At 40.1% G+C, this 23360-nt stretch overlaps 1 protein-coding gene and 1 long non-coding RNA gene across 15 annotated transcripts in view; one reads left to right on the plus strand and one right to left on the minus strand.

Annotated features, from left to right (window-relative positions):
* ZBTB20 (zinc finger and BTB domain containing 20) overlaps positions 1-23360 on the plus strand; it is a 468555-nt gene that overhangs the window by 261608 nt on the left and 183587 nt on the right. For 2 of the 14 annotated variants that reach the window (XM_017833971.1, XM_017833972.1), the window contains exon 1: positions 13665-13965. The exons of the other annotated variants lie outside the window; for them this stretch is intronic. The gene's annotated coding sequence lies outside the window, so the exon portion shown is untranslated. Of the gene's footprint in view, positions 1-13664; positions 13966-23360 lie in introns of those variants that run through there. 14 annotated transcript variants of the gene reach the window in all.
* On the minus strand, positions 7020-13520 carry LOC108506678. Its single transcript, XR_001877852.1, has 4 exons — positions 13456-13520; positions 9269-9371; positions 8016-8087; positions 7020-7254 (listed from the first exon to the last, which is right to left on the minus strand). It is a non-coding gene; the product is annotated as an uncharacterized LOC108506678 (long non-coding RNA).

Below are 23360 nucleotides of genomic sequence, written 5' to 3' on the forward strand. Positions count from 1 at the left end.
GAGCTTCGCAGAAAGTTATGGGCAAACAGTCTGAATGCAAACTGTTCTGCAAACTTAATTATAGCATTTGCAGTTAAATGCAAACTAGTAGCAAAGCAGTGGGAAGAACTGGGTGCTCAGCAGAGAGAGGCCAGGTACAAATGCTTTGATAGTTAAATGGATTCAAATTTGAATTAGACACCTTTTTAGCATCTTAGAAGAAACAGTCTCACCTCTGGTTCAGGATGTATCTTTTTTTTCTCTCTCTTTTTCCCTGTTGCCTGTGTGTACAATTAAATCATAATCAAAGCAAAGCAAACAGCTACGGTTCTCCTAAGGGCTATATTGAAATCAGTGAAGCATCTTCGTGATCTATTGTTCTTAAAAGTGTTCACACTGAGTCACCTCCTCAGCATCTTCTTCCTGCAGTTCAGGGTAGAATTTCACCTCAGGTTTTACTGATTGTTTGGGAGGCTGTGAAGGGATTATGGCTGCTTTCCTTTTCCTTGGGAGAAAGTTTTCCTAGTTCTGGTAACTTTTACAATTACTAAGTAATAAGAAAGGCAGTTATTTGGGTGCCATTCCTTTTAAGTGTTGAAGCCACTGCGAGTTTGGAAGAGCTCAGCAGAATGCCTAACACATTGCAGAGACAGGCTTCATGCTGTGCTTCACAGGCAGTCTTAACTCAGGCAAACTCATACTGAAGTCAGCTGAGGTTTTCCCTGAGTGAGAAATGAGTTAAAAACTGAGGCAAGATCCTGATCTTTTACCCAGGCACAACTCCAACAACTTTAGAAGAGTTGCTTTTGACTTACAGCATTGTAACAAAGATCAGAATCTGGGCTTCAATAAAGACTTCGGCATTTGGCCCCAGTCCTGTGAAGGCTTTATTAATTTATTTATTTATTAAAATGGACAATTGCTTTGACTTTAATAACCCTTACCTCAAAGTTCACTTGAAAGAAAACTAATAAGACTTTTTATTGAAAGGGGAAAAAAAAGAGAAGTTTAGCTATGGTCAGCCAGGGTGGGAAATTCCATTGTGGCTGCAAGCCCATGGCAGGTAGAGTGGAATTTAATGAAGGAAACTGCTGTGTTTTTGTGTCTTTCTGTATGTTTTTCCTTTAAAACCAAGAGCTGGGCAGGCTTCCCATTTGACCTGATGTGACCCAAGCAAATTGCTTCTTATATAAAAACAACTGCAGACTTGGAGAATGTGAAAATGCACTGTATCCTTTTTCCAACTCAGGGAAAATGAAAGCCTGAGAAACAGGACGGCCCTGTCAATACTGGTTGAGCAAAACTATCACTCAAGCCCTATAAAGAGAGATTAGAACAGGCTTCCTTATGCCAGAGGGATTCATTAGAAGTTAGATCTCTTTACGTGTTTTTTTTTAAAGAAACACACCGTCAGTAAGAGAAAGATCCATTTTTCAGATTTTTTTTTTTGGTGAAGGGAGGAGAAAAAGAAGTGCTCATAAAAGAGGAGAAAGAGACAGCGAAGGGAAGAAAGAGGTTTTAACTAACACACCCAAATGAAAAGAAATAAATTGATAATTGTTAAAATTCAGGCAAAAAGCCCAACTTTCAGCTTTTGCTGTAACTTGGGAGAGCACAGGCACAGGGATTCAGGGTGTGTCTACTGATATTGTATTCAGATGTGTTGCCTTGGCATGTGTACTGACGGATTTATTTAAAAAACAAAGCAAAAAAAAGAAAGGCATTGTGTGCTCGTGAAATGACTTCATAAAATCCTTCCCTTTATGAATTATTTTGATCACAGGGCTTGTTGTTTAAATTTCTAAAGTAGTGTGCTTTTTTTTTTTAATTGCCTTCTTTTCAGAACTGTCTGTTCTCGAGTTGGCACCTTCCGCATAGCAGCATGCAGAGATTAAAGGAGAGGGGAGGGAGGGGAGGTGTGGAGGCTTTCATCAGACCAAGGGGGTGACGTGGTGCAGGAGCAAACTCACATCTTCTGTTGGTCACCCCCAGAACGTATCTCAGCCACTCTTCTCCCTTATAGGCATGTCTAATTTGCAGCGTCTACTCTGAGGAGAGACAAGCAAACACTCGGACTGTCACATGCTGCCATGTTAGAGGAGACAAAATAGAGTTTTGTTTGCTGTGTCTTGCTTAAAATGGAGGTGAAGAGCTTCCTACACAGGAAAGCAAGATATGGTAATGCTTTCCAGATTCAGTGAGGCCTACTTTTCCGAAACACAGGTTTTGCTTATGCTCTGTGGGCTTCTGACTGTTGCTGGAGGTTTTTTCCTTCTGTGGCTCGTGAGTGCAGCTGATGGACACGATGAGAACTCCTGGCGTTGCACACTAATCGGGCAACATGTAGAACGAAACTCTTGACTGTTTTGCTCCAGATCTGGTGTTAAGGATCTCAAAAGTCAGTAGTAGTTACTTCCACAAGATCAGCATTCACAATCATCATCATTCAGATCCTGTATTTATCCAGAGGTTGCAATGGAATTTTCAGACTAAGCATGAAACCTAGGGTTCAGGAGAGCATGGCTTCACTGGGTATGTCTTCTTTTTATTTGCTGGGGAACATTCACAAGGTCCTTATTATATTTCTTTTTACTTGATAGAGTCTGATGTGAGGTAGTACTTGTGACAGCCCCCCCAGGACTATTTCTGCTTATGTAAAGGAGGAGGTCAGAATAGTACTGCCCTGAAAAGGGCTGTGAGCTTTTTATTGTAAGGTCGTATTTATAACATTAGGATTTCCAAAGAAAGGTGGTATTTCTCTCAGGAATGCTTGTATTTTCAGAAGGTGGTACACCAATTCATGAACCTGGCACTGATTTGAGGATAGGATTAATAGATTTGTATTGTATGTATTGGATTTTCGGGTCTCTTCTCATTGCCCTGTCTACTGAGCAAACAGATGACAGCTGCACATATAAATGGGTGTAAGGTAACAGCAAACAGTGATTCAGGTTTCTAGATTATGTTGGAAAGGATGCTGATTCCATGGGAGCAAAGAATCCTTGTTTGGCTGACTGTGTGCAGTGTTAGAGCTTTGCCTTAGTCTTTAATGGTAAGACCAGTTGTTCCTTGGATACCCAGCCCATGAGCTGGAAGACAGGGATGGTGAGCAGAATGAAGCTCTCATAATCCAAGGAGAAATGTAGTTAGTGAGCTGCTACACCACTTAGACACACATACGTCTGTGGGCCAGATGAAATCCACCCAAGTGTACTGAGTGGGTGTACTGGCTGAAGTGCTCACCGAGCCACTTTTCATCATGTATCAGCAGCCCTGGCTGCTGTCCCCTGAGAGGGGAGATCCCAAATGACTGGAGACTGGCCAGTGTGATACCCATCTAGAGGAAGGGCTGGAAGGAGACTACAGGTCTGTCAGTCTGACCTCAGTGCAGGGGAAGGTTATGGATGGAACCAAATCATCTTGAGTACCACCACGTGGCATGTGCAGGACAATTGGGGTATCAGACCCAACCAGCATGGGTTTAGGAAAGGCAGGTCCTGCTCGACCAACCTGATCGCTTTCTATGACAGGGTGACCCGCCTAGTGGATGAGGGAAGGACTATGGATGTTGTTTACCTGGACTTTAGTAAATTTAGCCTTTACACCGTTTCCTACAGCATTTTCCTGGAGAGACTGTCCTGACCTGGACAGGTGCACTGTTCATTGGATAAAGAACTGTCTGGATTGCCTGTCCCAGAGAGTGTTGGGGAATGGAGTTAAATCCAGCTGGTGGTCAGTCACTAGTGGGATTCCCCAGGGCTCAGTATTGGGTCCAGACCTGTTTATCTTCATCGACAATCAAGTGTGCCCTCGGTCAGTTTGCAGACAACACCGAATAGGGCAAGGAATGTTGATCTGCTGGAAGGTAAGAAGGCAAGAAGGCTCTACAGAGGGATCTGGACAGGCTGGATCAGTGGGCTGAGACCAATTGTATGAGGTTCAACAAGCCCAGGTGCCAGGTCCTGCACTTGGGTCACAACAACCCCATGCAGTGCTACAGGCTGGAGGTGGCTGGAAAACTGCCTGGCATAAAAGGATGTGGGGGTGCTGGTTGACAGCAGCCAAATATGAGCCAGCAGTTTGCCCAAGTGGCCAAGAATGCCAAGAGCTTCCTGGCTTGTGTCAGCAATAGCACGACCAGCAGGACCAGGGAAGCGATTCTCTCCCTGTACACGGCATTGGTGAGGCTACACCTCAAATCCTGTGTTCAGTTTTGGGCCCCTCAATACAACAAAAACTTTGAGGTGCTGGAGGGTCTCCAGAGAAGGTCAGTGGAGCTGGTGAAGGGTCTGGAGCATGTGTCTTACAAGGAGTGGCTGAGGGAGCTGGGGGTGTTTAGCCTCGAGAAAAGGAGGCTCAGGAGAGAATTTATCGCTCTCTACAATAGCCTGAAGGGAGGTTATGGCAAGATGGGGATCAGCTTCTCCTCCCAGTTAACAAGCAGCAGGACAAGAAATGGCCTCAAGTTGCACCAAGGGAGGTTTAGATTGGATATTAGGAAAAATTTCTCCACTGAAAGGGCTGTCAAGCCCTGGAACAGGCTGCCCAGGGAAGTGATGGAGTTACCATCCCTGGATGTATTTAAAAGACATGTGTATGTGACACTTGGGGACATGGTTTAGTAGTGAACTTGGCAGTGCTGGGTTAATGGTTGAACTCAATGATTTTAAAGTCTTTTCCAGTTTAAATAATTCTATGATTTTTTTTTCTGCATGGAATTTTTCTTCAGGTAACATAGCTTCCAGGTCCTGGTAGGCTTGCTTTTAACTGTGTACAGGAAAGGTACAAAGAGAAAAACAGTGGAAACCCTACTATCTTATTCTAGAGAATTTTCTTCACAATGTAGAGATACTTTGTTCCCAGAAATTCTTTTCCATAGCCTAATAGATCACTCTGATACAGAGAAATTAAGATGTGGAAGTTTTCTGTTTACTTCAGGCCTTTTCCCTTTGCAGATTAGACATCATTCTCATCTCCAGAACTGCACTTAATCTATTCATCCAGTAGCAGATGAATTATTTGTTTTACATATGATTTTCTGTTGCTTTTGTAATTTTTTTTTGTGATCCACTATCCACATAAATGTTTTCTAGCCTGGACTCTTTGTGTAACATCTAATGTAAAGTGCAACATACACATCAACAAAATATTGTGACATTCTTACTGTGTAACTTTGGAGAGAATGCCTACTTTAAGAGCTTGTTGGGATATACAGTAATTTCTGTGAACTATATATTTTCTTAAAGAAAACAAAATAAGTAATGTGCCCTGGTTTTAAGTTAGTCTTAATATTATTTATGGATGTTTAGAAATACATAATTTCAGCAGTAAAATGCAGTGCCTAACCTGTCAATCAGTCCTTTTGTATCATTTTACTGGGCAAAGTATTTGGCAGAGTTAGGAGAACAGTTTAGGTACATGGATGTCTTCCTGAGATTTAAAAATGAAGCACTGTAAGGTGGCTGCATTTTTGACAATGGACTTTGGAACTGTTTTGAATTCCAGCAAAAGACCTAAGGAAATTACTAAAATGAGGTCAAAGTGCATTTGGCAGGTCATGGAAGAAATCCTTTTGTATGTCAGTTCTTCCAGTTTGGGCGGACTGTCACAGGACCATGTCATAATATGTCACCTGTTATTCGAGTAAGATAAATTCTCAGCAGCTTTTTTTAGCCCATACTCTCTTATAGATCTCAGAGGGAGTTTTGCCCAAGAAAGAAGCAAGTAGTGCTTCAGATTTTAATGCTGAATTTTTATGTTTCTGGTCTTGACCATGTATGTGACCAGATTTCTGACTGAAAGGCAGGACAAAACAAAGATGTTGCTATATGAAAAGCAGATGAAGGAATTTCTAGTTTAAAAATCCAAATTAAGGTATCAGCTGGAGGTTTGCAGCCCGTTTAGACTGTTTCTAATTTGTACAAGCCCATGTGGACCTATTTCTTTCTCATGTAATGGCACACTCAGAACTTTCATTGGCTTCAGTGCAATTATTGTTACAGCTCCAGGAACTTTCCCAATAAGCCTACATCAAAACCCATTTATCTAAGTAGGAATGCTTCCAGTAACACCTGTATGCCCCAGTCTGGGCTGCCTATGCAGGTACCTCTGAGCTGAGTACTATTGAAAACAGTCTGTGTTCTTGTTTAAAAAGGATATAATATAAAAACAGATGTTCTGATCAATAGTACTTTTTTGATGTAAAAAGTACTAACAACATGACAAGCTACCAATAAGAATTATAAAAATTACATGATGTGTACTGCAATTTGCAATATATATGGCTCAGAAAGATTTGTTTCTTCTGGAATTTGAGAATGTCACTGGTTTTGGGATATCTCAGTTCTGCTGGGAACTGCATTTGTAAATATTGCAATATTTACCTTATATATGCATTTTATGTTATATATTTGTTATATTTTCAGAGCAGTAATATAAACTCTGGTATTAGTATTTTGAATTTTGGTAGGTTTGTTTACCTGAAAAAATTCTGATGGAACTTATAAACTCTTGTGAATACTTATAACTGCTTACTATTGAAGTGTGTGACTAGTCCTGTAGGACTAAAAATTCAGGGGAATAGCTAACCAGCTGTAAGCTAAGAATATGTGAGTGCATGTTTTCATAATCAGTGTTTTAAATTTTTAAAGAAACTGCACAGGAATCTTATCGTCTACTTCAAAAAAACAAGACCTCCTTTTGGAATAAGAAACAAGTGCATTACTAACCTAAAATAGAGAGGGAGAAGTTAGACTGTTGAAACTGCAAAATGGACTGAAATGAGCAAATTGTATTTACCCAGTTTGGAATCTGGCAAATGCACTTAAAATACTCTTATTTTTCTTTCTTTCTTATTCATAGAGTTGCAGGATTTGAGCTAGGTCTAAAGTCAAAATAAATATGATGCCTCACTCAAGAAGAACTTACCTCCTTTATTTAAAATTCATATAAAGCATTCAGTGGGGTTGAGTGGTATTTTATTTGGTTAAATTAGGGTTTGAGGTTTGTAAAGTTTAAACTTGGTCCCCTTTTGAGAATGATTTAAGACAGGAATGCTATAATCATCCAGTTATATGAGGCTGGAGCAGGTGCTGGGTATGGAAAGATATTTTTTTTCTCCTTCCATCTCTTCTCTGAAGAACTATTTAATTCTTCTTGCAGGAATCTGTTAAAAGCTTTTCCTAAGGTTTCCCTGTAGGCAGACAATTCACTGCAGAACCCCACAGGCAGTGCCTTTGGATGTACTGGGAGTACCTTGTGCACAGGCTCGTCCTTCTTTTCCAGGTGGAATGAGAAAAACAGGAAAGTATGCTTAGGGATCCTCTCTGTACCTTTCTTTTGAGTACAGCAGAGATTGGACAAACTGAAAAGTAGCTTCATGATCCATTTCTTCTAATGGGAATAGCATTACTCTCTGTTGTACTTAAAACAATGAAGGGAATTGGGTTACTTTCCCTTCTGTATGAACATTATTAGTGTCCATTATTCCAGTTTCTTTTTTTTGAATATCCAAACAAATGATAAAAGAAAGCGAAACCACCTTGCAAGTGTTTAACTTGTTATAGTTTCTGCTTCTGAATCAAGGCAACTTGAGTTTATCAGGCTAGATGTCCTGTTGTTCAGCAAATAAATTGTGCTGCATTCCTTACTACTTTGTTTGTCTTTGTGACAGGGATCCCCAGATGTCTGAACTTTGACTTTTTTTTAAACTTAGGGTCATGTTCTCTTCTTAGTGCAGATTTCTTCACAATACTTCTGCTAATATTAATGGGATTCATACATAAATCCTTTTTGTAGATACAGAGGAAGGGAACCCAAATGTTTTGGTCTTCTCATCTGTGTACTGAGACCGTCATCACATGAGAAGGAAAAAAAGAGTACCAGTTTACAGCAGAGGAGTTCCCACAACACACCTCCCCTGCAGGAAAAGAGGAGCATGTGCATACAGGAAAAGTCTGACAAGTTTGGTGTGAGTTGGGATTTAAACTTCCTCCAAGCTCTGAAGTTCAGAAATCCAGCATTTGGGTCTAACTCACCACTATTTTGTGAGCTGGCAGAGTCAAAGTTGCAGCTAAGGGTAAAAATCCTTCCTGCTTAACTTTGGAAACCTGAAAGTCAGGATTTTAGATTTTTCTCTAAAACAAGTTAAGATAAATGAGCCCTTCCAGAGTGTGAATTATTCCCCTCTTTTGACAGTCCTGTTATGATAGGACAGATTCCTCTTTATAGGTGCCTGTCTCTATCCACTGGTTAGAAAGGGTACCTGGATAAATGCAGACTTTACAGATGGCTACAATAAGCGAGTTGAACACTATCCAATATTGCCACGCTTGGATGTGTTTAAAAAAATGATAGCTGGTCTTCTTCATTTATGATTTGAGCTTTCCAGTTGGGTTTTCCCTGAGCCGATATTGATTGATTGAAATGGACCTTTAACTCAGACAGTGATCAGACTTAACACAGCATAAGTGTTAATGCAGGGAAATCTTCCCTATTTCCAGAGTGTTTAAATTTTTTTTCTTACCCTTTATTTCCAAATGACTTGGTATCTCAGCTAAATCACTGAAGGGAAGGAGAATATTCTGGGAAGGTATGACAGGAGGCTTGCTTTGGTTTTATACCTTTTCTTGTAGATGAATGCTTTTGACCTCCATTGGGGAGGGAGGACAGGGCTAAGTGGAGCATTTGCCCCCATATATCTCTGTGTCATTCAGGAGACTTTATGCATGACACGAAGGTACATGTACACCTATCAAGACTTTGAGTCTCCCAAGTACTATGGGTAATTATTTTCATTCCTTTTCTAATAAATAGGTAAGTGGAAACACAAAATTCTCCTGTGACATGGTAGCAGAACCCACAAACATATGAATCAAGAACCCAGAGCCTCTTGGTTCAGCTTCAGGTCGTAGTACAGTTCCTCTTACCTACACACACATCATTCCTGCTTGAACTCTTTGATAGGGGCAACTTAACTGTCTCGCCAGGAGATGGAAAAGAATAGTTCTCTCAAAGAAACCCTATATGGGTTCCTCTGAGCACTATATGGGACTAGACTGCTAGTGAGACTGTTAAGATATTGATGTGAGAGGAGGGCATATAATTGCTATTCTTCCTGCCCAGACAGCAGGAGCGCTGCTTCAATGCTTTCTAGTTGTTTGCAAGTCCCAAGTGTGCAGTGCTGCTACCATGCCAATGAATTGTTCGTTAGTCACTTTATATTGTATATGTAGATGTATTATATATATAGTTTATGTATAAATACATGAAAGTATTCAGGTGTACCTACATGCACCCGAAGGAAGCTCTATATTTAGCAGTTTCGATTCAAATGGCTTAGTAGTGAAGGCTTGAAGGTAATTGGAATACCCATAGCAGTCCTTCTGTCTTCCCTGTAAAAGGACCGTGCATGTTACATATATCCACTTTGCAAACTTGCTCTTTCCAGACACTTTTAAATAATAGGATCAGGACTGCATTTGTCTTAAAGAAGTATGGGTGATCTGAGCAGTTATTTCTATGATAATGAAAGCATGTTTCAGATATAAGAAAGTTTTCTGCTAATCCTGGTTTCTAACAGTGTTGTCTCTGACAATGTTTTCCTTCTGTGGCCTTGAGTAGATCACAGCAGCCCTGTGCCACTGTTTCAGCCATTGTGAGTCTTGACTAAGTAACATTTAGAAGCATTTTTGCAAATGAAAGCTAGTCATAGAAATACACGGATAGAAAAGCAAACATGATGATCCTAGACCGGTGTTTTCCAAAGGCATTCTGATGCACTTTCCCTGAAACTTCACTCTCTATCAGTGAGCTTTAAAAAGTAGAGACAATATCTGTAGTATTACATTTAGTTTTTATTCATTAAAGAAAGGTTTGAAATACATTATTCTGTTTCGTCCAGCAAGGAGCCCAAAGTTAAGTGATGTGTTATGGGCTGCTTCATGGTGCGAAAACGTAACAGGAGAAAATATTCTCTTTTCCTTTTCCAGGTTTTGCATTGTGACCTGACATTTATGTATATTGCATAAAGCAAATTCTGAGTACTACAGCTTCGCTGACTTGGGACTGACAAACATTTTTTGTCCTTTTTACTTGCTTTTTGTCATTTTCTGAGAAGTTAAACATATTGTACTATGCAGCTCTTTCCAGAGAGCACAGAAAGGCTTGGTCATGGACTTTAGGTGAGGCTGCACTATAACTTTTGTTCATGTCCAGCTTTTCAGTACAAAAATAATGTGTACCTGAGTTCAATCAAAATGGTTGTCTGCCTGATCATATCCTCTACAGAGCCAAATAATCTAAAGTATGCATGGTTTGATAGACTAAGCATCCAACAAAAGTTCCCATAAATGAGTCATATCTTGCTTCAAGAGTCACATTAGTTGAAATTAATCAGTCTTCCTCTTGCTGGCACTGGAAATTTAAGAAGAAAAGCAAAAGAATTGCTGCAACATAACAATGCCATCCATTGTAAGGCAGTGCCAGCCAGGGATACCAGGCAGCAACCAACCAGGCCAAGTCAGCATTTATTTATTAATTCCAGGAATGTCTCAAATATTTGAGGGCAGTATCCGGACAGAGCAGTGATAGCAGAGTGTTCTGGCATTACAGTTTGTCAAGGCGTTATGGATCTCCTGTTGGGAAGTGTTCACACTGGGGCACTCATTTCATTACACTTGAAATAATTGTCCTTCACGCTGTTCTAGCACAAGTGGCAAAAAACCTTCATGGACAAATAAAGGAAGCAGCACTTCTTCCAACATCCCTTCTGCAGGCCAACTTCATTTTTCCTTTTTCTCTTTTTGAAACTTAGTTTTATATCAAGCAAGGGGTCAAAATTCAAGCATGATAGTTCAGATGTGCTCACCTAAAAAGTATGTATTGTAATTACTATGTCCTTGGTCATTCTTAGGCATAAAAGGAATCCATCTTTATTTTTCCTTACTCCCTTGCTGTCCTAGTGCTGTTTTCTCTGCATTTGATTTACAGATCTATTAGATCTTTTGCAAGTACCTCCACTCAGTGTGGAGGTACCTATTCTTTCAAGTGTTGCTCTCCCTTCATTGCCTCTTCTTAACTGACAGTTATTTTCCCATGACAGGTCAAGCTCTCATTTCCCTGATCTCTCTCTTATCTATTTTTTTCCTTCTGTTTTCACGATTTGAAGAAGTTCTTGCCTTATGGATTGAATGCAGACATAACCCAGTGAAATTCTGCAGCTTACATTACTAAGGAAGTAAAACCGTGCTACTTGGGTAGACTGTTTGAGCCATAAATCTATTGATTTATTCATTTCAATTCCACGGATAAGTGTTTCCTTCTGAACTCTTGAGTTGCATCCAGTCTTTTGCATGAGCAATAGTTTAGATTTCTTTGTACAAGCAAGATGCATACACATCAGTCGGTCCCAACCTTGCAGCATAAATTCACACAGAAAAAAAGAAATTCAATCTAAAGAACAGTAAAATGCAAGGAAGAAAACCCAAGCCTGAAATAGTTTTCAATTCTATTTTATAGATTATCATTCTGCACTCATAGTATTTGAGCATGTCACAGAAGTTCATTAAGCAATGCAGCTAATATCTGACATGAATATATGGACTTGTTTGGCTTTTGCTTTTTCTCATCTAGCAATAGAATACAGTACTCAACTTACATCCTGCACTTCCATCACCATGCCTTTTCCAATTCTGTTACTGCTCCATCCTGCTTACTCATTTCTCTCAGTTGCTTTCCCTAACTTGCAACTATAGGTCTAGCAGTGTTTCCTAGAGACATGGTTCTCAATTTCTTTAAAGCAACCCTACTGCTCACATATAACCAGTATTGTTCTTGTCCACTTCTCATTTATTCAGACCTGGTGTTAGGCCAGACCTGCTGTTCTTTCAGAAACAAACGAATGATGCTCAGTGTAGCCCACCTGGCTGCTGAAAATTTGCCTCCTTAATTTTTCTCCACCAAAGACTGATGGAATTCATGGAGTTTTACATTCTGCTCCAAACATTGGTTGAGGATCACTGTTTCCCACTTAACACTAGCCTAGTCTTCTTTGCTGTACTTCTCCCTTTCAACTATAAAGTGCAAAACAAGGTTAAGATTAACTGCTTACCCAACAGCAGTCTCCATTGCCAAGCAAGATACCCAAGATAAACACAGTTTCTTTCAAGTTCACAAACTAACTTGAGATCGTAGCAATGAAGGTATGCTGGGATCAGAGAAGGCAGGTAAATGCAGGGTGGCTGTAGAGCTACCCAAAAATGGTGATTACAGTCTGACGTGGAAAATAGTCCCAGGGAAAATAGTTATAAATGAGAGCAACTATAGCTTAATATTTTGGGAGTGATGAGGAAACAATTCTTCATTAGTAGACTGTAGCCTCAATAAAATGTAGAGATTCTTTCTGAATTTATGCTTAGGTCTCGAAAGGCTGTCTTCTTCCCTGTTTTTTAATGTATTAACCATATCGTTACATCTTCAATCAATAAGAGTATATGTTTTATATATATATGTATACTCATGCACATATATATCACTCCAGTAAATAGCTGTGGAAAGGAGAAAAAACAGTTATAAAAGTAAGCATTCTGAACAAAAAACAAGCTTAGTGTATAACTAAAGGAAACTTTGAAGAAACAGGCCTTCATGAAGGAATAACATTGTTGAAACCATATGTTTTCCATGTACCAGGAGACTGTTTTAATAGTTTACGAATATATTTAACCACAAAAAATCTAAAATTAGTCAGTCTTTTAAAGGGCTAAAGGTTGACACAAGTCATTCCAGTTAATGAAGGATTTCTTTTCATCCACATCCAGTGAATAAACTTATGTGACTGAGCAGGAGGAGATGTTTGTGGGGGACTGGTGTGTCTGTGGCTGCTGATTAGAGTTGTATGAAACTCCACTAATTTGAAACTACTAATTTGTAATATTCATTTTCTTCAGATGTTGTGTCTAGTGAGAAGTATGGTGGCCTAGACCACAAGTAACCCAAGTTCTTCCCTGCTCTGCTGCTGCTATGCTAAATGCTCTTGAACGAGGCTTTCCTCCTCACTGTACCAGTTTTGCCCTCATAAAATAGGAAATCCCTTTGTAAACTACTCTGAGGACTGCTGATGAAAGGTGCTGGCTTGAGCTTAGCCAGTCTTTTCTCCTAAAGTCTCCTTGAGTTTAGTAGCCCAAAGCAAAACTCAGGTGAGTCTTCAGTGCCTTCAGGGTTGGTGCTGAAGTTGAACAAAACCTTGTATACAGCATGTTTTCACTGTAACAGCTCCAGGGTTAGTCTGAGCTGGGCCCCCCATCGTTAACAGGGCTTGCGAACCTCAGGAAATCCTTCATCATCTGATCTGAATTATGAATTGGCAATGAAATCAACATCTTCTGTTAAGCAGCAAAGGTTTTATGAGCAACACTGTCTCCACAAAAGCTTAGCTCTCTTTCGGCAGTGCTCAAATGCCAGCTCTGCTCTGTTGCACACCCTGTTCATTCTCCTCTTCATCCTTAGATGAACTTCATCCCAGATGGCTCCATCCTTAATTGATTCTGTACTATGTATGGCCATAAGTGAGGCATGTGTAATGATGTCACCCTGTTCTGTGATGTCACAGGCCTCTGCTGAACATGACCTGGGTTCCTGCCTCCATGATACGGTGTTCTCAAAGGCAACATAGGTTTGCCCTTTCAATCCAACTGGACATCTTCCTCATCATGACAGCTCTTTTCGTTATGGTTTGAGCTACTTACAGAGAAAACTAAGTCACAGAGCTACCTGTCAATGTCAGTCATTGAATAATGCTTGAGCAAGCTTTCCTGCTAGTTCTGTGGTGGCTCTGTGCTTGCTTGACAGGTTTTCATCACAATGGCTCTTCTACTGGACTTTTAGTCTGTAAGGAACTCATCTTTATTCTATGTAGTCCTTGGTAGGAGCAAGCTGAAGAAAAAAGATGTACATAGAAGAAGGGAGGAAAGTGGGTTTGGTCCTCTGTAGGTAGGTCTGCTGCTTTATCAGAAATCTGGACAGGATTTCCTTTTTTCTCCCTCATGATGACAATACAGTAATGCAAAGAAACTTGCAAGAAAAAAAAAGTTTACTAGATTTTCTGCGTTACTAGAAATCCCATCCAGATCTTTTATTTTAAAAAATGGTCAAAATGTGCATAAGAAAAGGAGCTATATTAGCTCCTTTAATAAAGTATTCCTTTCACTCTCTGTCAAAAATGGTCACATGGTAAACATTGAACAAAAAAATTTGAAATGTTAAAGGAATAAAACTCTTCAGGGAATAAATTATTTTTACAACTGGCCAATATAAAATAATACAGTACAAGTCTCTTAAAGTAGTAATTGATAAAGGAATAAAACTGCTAAAAGAGTATATTTTTCATTCGCTGGAGCTAACTGTATAATAGCACTCAGCTGTATTTAATCTCTAGGGGCTACAGAACAGGCACAAAAATGAACGTAACTTAAAATCGACGAGTGATCTTTCATGAGATCTGTGATACCTGCTGCCTGCTGGCAACAGCCATGTTATGCAGCAAGCCTACTTGCTCAGCCCTACCATTCTGAGCCTTTTTTTATCTGGATGTTAAGTAGATAATTCCCAAAGCTTCCCTATTAAGTGGAAAAGAATGACCCTTCCAACCTGACACCCGGGGAAACTGAGACGCAGAGAGGATAAAGTCTTTGCCTGGGGTCAGACCAGTTTGTTCTACCATGTAATATGGCTGTAATGGGCCTCAGTCCTTCTACAGAATGCTGGATGAAAACATGCTAGGAAAAAAAATGTAAATTTTGGTTTCACCAGATACTGCAAAACAGGATTACAACTGTGTTGGACCCAGGTCCTTCAGCTTCATACAGTGCATACATGAATCTCAGTATGGAAACCAAGTATCAGTTTTATATTAGTGTCTGTTTAATTAGAGAACTCTCACGTTATATTTTAGAGCTGTGTGAGTGCGCTTCAAAGGCTGACCTCACATGAGGGCAAAAACAGAGTACCCCAAGAGGGAGAAAATTCTTCCACTATGTGGCTATAATGTGATTCTTGTTTGACTTCAAAACAGATCTGTCCCAGAACTTTCTTAAACTTTCATTGAGGAAAAGAAGATAAATTTTTCATTAGGTGGATATATCTCAGAGAGATTCTTGGTTGAGAAAAATTAGAAAGAGAGTGGAGACTTGGAAGAATGCATACAGATGGCATTGCATTTATCCTTCTTATGTCTTGGTGGGTCTTTGAGAGGCCAAGTGATTTCTAGCTTGTGCAGGCTTCACCCAGTGGTGTTCTCTCCCCAGTGTCTCTTCCTTGTTTTTCCATTCACTGCTCAGACTGTCTGTCCCTGCAGAACTAGTTTATTCTTCCTGAGATCAGTCACACTGAAGTAACTGCATGGAATTAGGCATTTTAACTGTATCTGTCAAATGGTTTTTGGTTTGCTGGTGTTTCTCTCATTGCCTGTGACTTCGTTCTTCATTAATTTGATCAGAAGTAAAACCAGGGGCTTTTATATGAATAGTCTTAAATTTGGGGTATATTTTAAAATGTAATCCTTCTTTATATTAAAATTACAAGGGCAAAACTAGTACAGTGAATGAAACTACCTTCTTTTCATAGAATTTCCTTATAAAGCTATTGACCCAATTGTATTAAATTTTAACAACATTTGAAATGTAGAAATGTATCTACATTTTACAGAATTTCTGGTGTTAATGGCCCCTAAAAAGGAAATAACTGGCTTCTTATTTTCTTGCACTGTTTACCTTGTTTAGTTCTAGAGGAGAATATGCAAGAAACTTTGATGAGTGGGTAAATATAGTAAAAGATAAATGTGCCTTTGTAAAGTTCTACCCCGTACATACCAGGCACCCTTACATCATGTACTCACCTGGTCTGTTCATTGTAAACAAACTGCATCAATTCAGAAATAGTAGCATGCTCTTACCAATAAAACAGAATTTTTTTCCTTTCATAATCCACAGTATCAGTTATAAATTTCTCTCACTAATTATTTTAGGATAGAAACTGTTGTACTTTGAGATCTGGTGGGATGAAATTTAAAAAAAAAAAAGGCAGCTAGAAAAAAGATTCACTCTTTTTCTTAATGGGTTTTTAAGCATATAGAAAGAAGTGAGCAAAGAGAGAATGAGAATAAATTGCAGTATTCCTAACATACCAAATAATATATTTTGTTTCTGCCTCACTTCAAAATGACCCAAATCAATGTTGTTTAAACTTGGCTTATTTTGTAGATACCCTTGAGAGTCTGCTAATAAATCAAATGCCAAACAAGTTAGTTCAGTAGTTTCAAAGTGATATACACATAACACATGTAGACAGAATATCACTTGTGCCTGAACCTCACTATTTTTCTTAGTTGAGATCTGTCTCCATTCTCATGGAAACCAACCACTGATTGACAGTAATGCTGTGAACTTCCACTTATTAGCTAATGATGACTTTTCATGAAAATAGGAGCTGAGTGTAGCATTATGGAATATTCATGGAACAAAATTCCAGAGAGAGAGGTCTCAGGGTCAGGAGGAGGGAGGGAATGAGAGACAGATGCCAGATTGCCTGTAGAGAGTCCAAGCATGTGTTTTTGTTTGCAGCAATGATGCACATGCCTTTTGTGGGTGCAATTATTGCTTCTGCCTTTGAAAGTTTTACCATAAATCTGTTTCTCAATCTCCCTTCGTTTTTGACCCAAATTAACCTCTTCTGCATACAGTTCTTTTACTTAACCTCAGTTTCTCTTGGGAATATCTGCGCCCCACTATGCTGTAGGTGTTCTCTCCTGAATTTTAGAGGTCACTCTCAAATATGTTTCTGATCAGATTTAATTTGTTAGTATTTCTGTCTTTTCATGATCTTCATGCATTGGATTTTATACTTCACTGAGTCATTGCAATGAACAACACCACATGAGTAAAAAAAAAAATTGCCCTTTATTTTTGGTCTCTGCCTACCATCCAGCTTCAGGAAAAGGCATGCGATCTGTAAGTAGATGAAAACTGAGACCTAAAGTATTTGAATATCCATTTAACATATCATGACACTTTCCTTTTAATCTATCAAATGCCTAAAAATCTGAGATCTCTTCTAGCAATAGCTTGTCTTATTTGAGTGACACTTCAGGTCTAATGAAGCTGACTGCAGGTGACTCACAGCTAACTATGCAACAGATGTGGGGTGAAAGCTTTTAGCAGCCATGCACCTCCAAGTGGGAATTCCCAGCCTGTAGTATCTGTGACATTGATACTGCGCTATTTTCCCCTGTCAGACTCAGCCTTTATTGTGGACCTGACAGGTTCAAAGTCACATAAGCTACATCTTGTCGTAGAGTGTTTCAGAGAAGAGGCATTTAATAGTGTATTAGCATTTGTTAGTTTTATTTAGGAAATGGACAAAAAAATGCATCTCAGTGTTCTTGTACTCTTGAGGAGCTTTGAACCTTCTGTGAATTTTCTAACCTGGAATGCCAGCAAGTGTGCTTGAGCTTACTATGTGAAGAGATTGCAGTTAAATTCAGCTGCCAGTCATGCGATATCTGACTGAATAGAATATGCACTGGTTTTAAATGTTGTCTAAGTAGTCATGAATAGCTAAGTATCAGAATACAGATTCATATCATACTAGGTACGCAGTCAGGAACCTTCTGTCCCCTTGTCTTCTGGAAAGAGAAGCTCTTTGATAGCTTAGGAGATTGTTTTGGGGAGATATAGCATGTTGCCTGCGAGATTCCCCAAATGCTTGAGGTGCTTCGCCTGTGGTACATCCGGGACTGATGCTGGGAAAGTAAGAGCCGTGGAATAGCTCACTAATATGAGCCTTGTAATGCTGGGCAAGTCAAGGAGGGTCAGATGGGTTAGCAGAGTTTCGTGGTTTCTGGTGTGCTGCCCACAGTGGTTTGAAGTAACTGCAGTTTTCATCAGTTCTGTCACAGCTGAGTGGTAGACTTCATCCCACGTGGGATACAACCACCTAAACAGGGTCAGTCACTTGGGATAGCTGTTAAATATGGATTCCCACTGTCCTAAAGGGACTGTGAGCTTAGTGGGTTCCAGCCTAGAGCTCCCTGCAACCATATTTATCAAGAAACCTATTCTTTTGAGCCAGAGGTGTATATCTGGGCCCTCAAAATAGAAGTAATTTAAATGCATATATATGTATTTTTATTTTATTTTATATAGGGCAGAGTTGCCTGAAGCCTGTTTATTAGTTAATAACCCCCTCCAGGTTACCATCTCTAATCTTGTAATGAAATTGAGTTAATAAATCCAAGATATTATTAAATAAAGTAAGTATTTAATATTGCTTGTCCTCTTTGAATCCAAGTTGCAATACAACAGAATTTCATTTTATAAATAACACCTTTCGTGCTAGCACCACAGGGCATGATTCAAAAGAATCTAAATAGAACATGAATGCTGTAATCAAATGCAGACCCCAGGAAGGCAGATTAAAAAGGCATGTTGCTGGTTAGCACAGCAGACAGGGTAAGTATAGCAGGTCACAGCAGAAAAGCTAGTTACAAAAACAAGAGCACAATCAAATGAAAATTGTTTGCTTGCCCACTCCAAATCATGACTGACCGCTTCTGTGTCTGTGACCTATTTTTTTTAAATGAAGGAAGATTTTGAGCGGTTTTTACATTTTAATTGCTTTGTACTAAACAAGAAAACAACGAAAATCTCAACTCTGTGTTTGCATCTGGAGGACACCAGGAGAATCTGTATTTATAGGTGGAGACACTACATCTGGGGAAGACTTTTCCACTAGGTTTAATTCATCTCTTTTTGTTTATCTCATCTGTTTGCACCCACTGCCAAAGGCTGTGCATCTCCTCCCATAGAGAGGAATATATAGCAGAGGGAAAGGCTGCAGGGAACTGCAATGAAGCTTGCCTTGCAGAGAAGGGGAATACTTGCATCCTGCAAGTGTTCAGTGGTGAGGCAGAACTGGCAGGAGCAAAGGAAACTAGTCTCTGAATCCTGTGAAGCCTGGGATCCAGAGGCAGCCCTGTCATGGTATGACTCCCGTTTTAGTGCTGCCTGGCTGCTGGCACGTGCCTGGCTCCCCTGTCCACACCGTCTCGCAGTCTTTCCTCCTTGAGGGTGTCACAAAGGTGGAGCAGAGGTTAATGGAGCAAAAAGCAGAATTAACCTCCATGTGCTTATCTGCAGCTGCTCCCAAGGTCTGGTCACAGCATGGCCTGTCTCTAAGCGCAGAGGTTTAGTTGCGTGGACAGATGCATAGAGGGGAGGAGAGAAAAGTCAGGGTCTCCAAGAACTCTCTTGCATCTGCTGGGGTTCTTCTCTCTGTCTTTGCTGAGATGGGGAAAGCGTCAGCCTTTTTGAATCTTGTCCTCTCTAGACTGGTATACGGCAGGCAGAGAAACCCTTAGGTCGTACTGTTGTTTTTAAAATGCTTCTGTTTAGCTCTGTATTTTGTGTGTGTGCACATATACAGAATTGAAAGCATTGAGTCTTCTAGTTCAAGGGCTAACAGCCAAGTCAGAGGGCAGAAATAAAACTCTGATGATTTTATTTATATGTATGTGTGTATGTACAGACGTACACATTTATATTTGTGTATGTAACACAGTTATGAATATTAAAAAATATTTTATGGAACAAGCTTGTGTTATAATAAGGTACCACCTCCGAGACTCCCAGTTATTTGCATACAGGTCTCAAGAAGAAGGAACATTAGTACAGTTGCCTCACCAAGCTACTTAAAGAATGAAAATATTTCTGTAAGCAGTCTGTTAATTTACTTAAGCAGGTAGGATGAAACTAGCCTGATGCAAATAAGGAATCACAAAAACTACTCTGTGAACAGTATTGTGGGGAAAAAAAAAAAAAAAGAAAAGAAATAAACCTTAAAAAAAAAAAAAAAGAAAAGAAATAAACCTTCCAGAGTGGTCTGCTGTACTTAAGGTAAATGAAATATTTAGTGGTGGCAGTAGCAAAAAATGAAATATGAGATCTTGCATCCCAAGTTATTAGTGACCTGTTAAAAGACAGGCTGAAAAGTGCCTTTACCAAATTAAAACTTTGAAAAAGGGCACAAATGGGAAATGTCAAAATAAAAAATCTGAGGAAAATGATTGTCCTCTTGGCTCTTATTATTTTGCAGTTCTGAGGCTGCGGCCACTGTTAATGCTAGTGAAACAAGAATGGCACAGTTCAGTCTCCTGAAGTCTGTAATGGAAATAGTCCGAGCTGACAGGCAGACACATGAAATTTACTGAGATTTTAATCCGTTTGCTGCATGTGTTTTTTTATCTAGTCTAAATTTCAGAAATTCCAAAGGCTTTTTTTTTTTTTAAATAGAAGATTTCATTTAGTTCTCTGTACCCTGTGTTTACAGTACAGCATCCCTAATGCTTAATGATACTAAATAATAAGAATGCCAGAGTACTTAATTTAATGTCTGCTATTGATCTCTGGACTGTTTAGCAAATGACTTATTAAACATAAGGCCATATACTGCCCCCACTTCCATCTACGTAAATTCCCTAAAGGCAGCTAAGGTATTGGGAACCTGAGGTCAGTTGATCAGCTTGCTAATTGTGTTTCCTGCTTAGAAATGTTAAAGGTTTTCCTCGTCACAGACAGGAATTTCTATTTCAAATTCTGTTCCATTATCATTTGTGCACCACTCTCCTCTCTGAGCACCTGGCTCTCTGGACACCTCTCACTAATAAGGTTTCACTTGCAAGAGCTCACATTTGTCTCAGTTTTCTTAAATATTTCTGGCAATGCTGGTAAACATAAACCTAGCGAGAAAGGTGAATGCTGAGCTGATTTGTAAATAAGCAAAGCCTTTCTTGGTGAGGTCAGATCAGCCAACAGCTTCTCTGTCACCCAGTGTCCTTCCAGGTTAAGGACCTCTTTGGTACCAGCATGTATGAGCTAGATGATCAGATTTACAATTTGCCAATTAATCTGGTAAGATTAATGAGACTCACGTCCTTCACACAGCTCCCCTGGTGATGTTTCAGTGATGTCACTTCTACTGCTCTGTCTTAAGAAATCTCTTGAAAATGCCTCCTTTTATTTTATTAAGATCACCTTGGTATTGTAGATCTCGAAATGCTTTAACAATAGCTTCTCCTAAAGATCTGAGCCTGAAGAAACTGTGATTTACTATAAATTTTGCATTAAAGGCTTTTATTTTCAAACATACTTCAATCTTAAGCTTGTCTCTGCCTTATCCACCTGCACTGTAGACTGATTGTTGCTAGCAAAAGTCTATGATAGCAATATTTCAACAGCAACAATGCACAGATGTAAAACTAATTAGTTTAAAAATATGTTTTCATTTGTGTCCTGTGAATATGGTAGTCCTCAGGAATTCAACAGGTTAGGCAAATTTTTTGAGAATTGGTAAACTGAATTTTGGGGTGGGCACTATGCACTTTTAGCATCACATCGCAATCTTAAAGGTGGAGTCCCCTAGAACTGAAGTGCAGGTTGTGCCAAGCCATTTTCAGTTATCTCATGATCTTTTAGTCTTTTACCCCACTTTTCCTCTGAAGTAGGTCCTCACCTCCTGTACTCTGGTTTCCTAGTCAGGACCCAAGACACAGCACTGCCAAGCACCTCAGTTCTCATCAGCAATCTCTGATCTTTTACGGCTGTACAGTGAGACAGGTTTAATAAGCTTGCTAATAATGACTTGTAGCATACTGGCTTCTCATAGGCTCGGGCCATCTCGCATTCTAGGTCTCCAAATGGGCTTGATAAATTATTTGAATTACTCTTCCCATTGCCATCTGTAGTTCCTCATGAAGAGACTGCTATTTGTTGTACGCCGTGCCAAATCATGCGATAGTTTTTTTGCAAAGTTAGGGACTGTACTGAAATCACCAAACTCATCTCACTTGTGAGCTGCGGTATGATAACGTGTTAGTTTTAAGTAGATTACACTTGTAGTCTCGTGAGGTGAGAATGAAGGCCTTGGAACTCTGGCCCGTAAATCTCAAAAATTATGGGTAGATATGAGATAAGAGAATTTCATCTACCTCAAGTTTTTAAATAGCTCTATAAAAATATGCTTATAAATATGAATCATAAAATGTGAATATTAGGCATAAATAAATATACACATATATACATACAGATCTACACAAACATGCATATACTGTGACCTTCTCTTCCTTCCCCTTGCCTTGAACTTCCTCCTTGAATGTGTCCTCATGGCGGAGCAATGATCATCAGACCTAAAGAAATTCAGCACTGTGTGAAACCTTGGAATACTGACATCTGTTGAATTTGGACAGTTTTGTTTGTCTACTGGGAAATCGCATGAACTTCCCAATATATTTTTTTAAGTTCGCGCTGCCCTCCTCTTCCCCACCCCCTCGCTCAAGGGAGGGTGGCTTCAGGAGACATGGCTGCTTTCTTGCTTTCTGGTGTGGTGTAAAGTTTTCCGTCGAGAGACAATAATGTACATTCCTCTGGCAGGACGGGATGGATTTTTTTGTTTCTCTTGCTGTTGTTTATTTATAAGACATTTCCTCTTGCTTAGTGGAAGTTTGATCGTAAGAGGCTCCAGTGATTTTCCTTCCCACCTCTCCCCTCCCTAATTTCTCTGCCTCGGCACTCGCTCTGGAACAGAGCGAACTCAAAAAGCCCATCGGCGCAGGGCGCGCTTCGCAGCCAAGCCCTGCCACTCTCCAGAGACTGTGAGGTGATTCTCCTTCGTCACTGCTTGGACCAGGAACCACAGCCCTGGTGAGTGGTGAGCTCCCAGAATTTGATGTGTCAAGGCTTCTATTCTCGGGGCCGCCGCGGCGAAGCAGGAAATAAAGGTTTTTTTGTTGTGTTTTGCCTTTTTTTTTTTTTTTTTTTTTTTTTTTTTTAGTATATAAAAGCAAAGATCAGCAACAAGCACAGGAGGAATATGAAGCTTGGAGCGCGGAGGCTGCCGAGCGGAGTGCGGGGAGCCCGGCGTCGCCCGGGCAGGGGGGCTGTGCCCACCCCGGCATCCCCACCGCCACCAGCGGGGGTCAGGCTGGGCAGCGCGGCCGGGCTGCGGCGGGGAGGGCGGGCAGGAGGGGCTGGGAGAGCCGGAGAAGGGCGGGGGGGGATGTTAATCCTTCGCTTGGAGTTTCTGTCTGGCAAGTTTTCATGCCTCTGTGTTCTGAGCATTTACATTATGCTCTGAATACCTGATTGCCCAGCCAAGCAGAAAAGAAACTCTACAGTGGATGCATAGTAAAAGAAAATGCTTCTGTGGAAGCCACCTCTGGGAATAGGAAGAACTAGTTGGTTTATAGGCTGCTGGTCCATTTGAGGGAGAGGGAAGGGTTGGATTTTTTTTTTTTTTTTAACTCTCTCGATTGCCTTATGTTCTCTGTCTGCTGTATG

The sequence above is a fragment of the Lepidothrix coronata genome, unplaced genomic scaffold (genome assembly GCF_001604755.1).
Source record: "Lepidothrix coronata isolate B3197 unplaced genomic scaffold, Lepidothrix_coronata-1.0 Scaffold226, whole genome shotgun sequence".
Taxonomy (NCBI): Eukaryota; Metazoa; Chordata; class Aves; order Passeriformes; family Pipridae; genus Lepidothrix; species Lepidothrix coronata.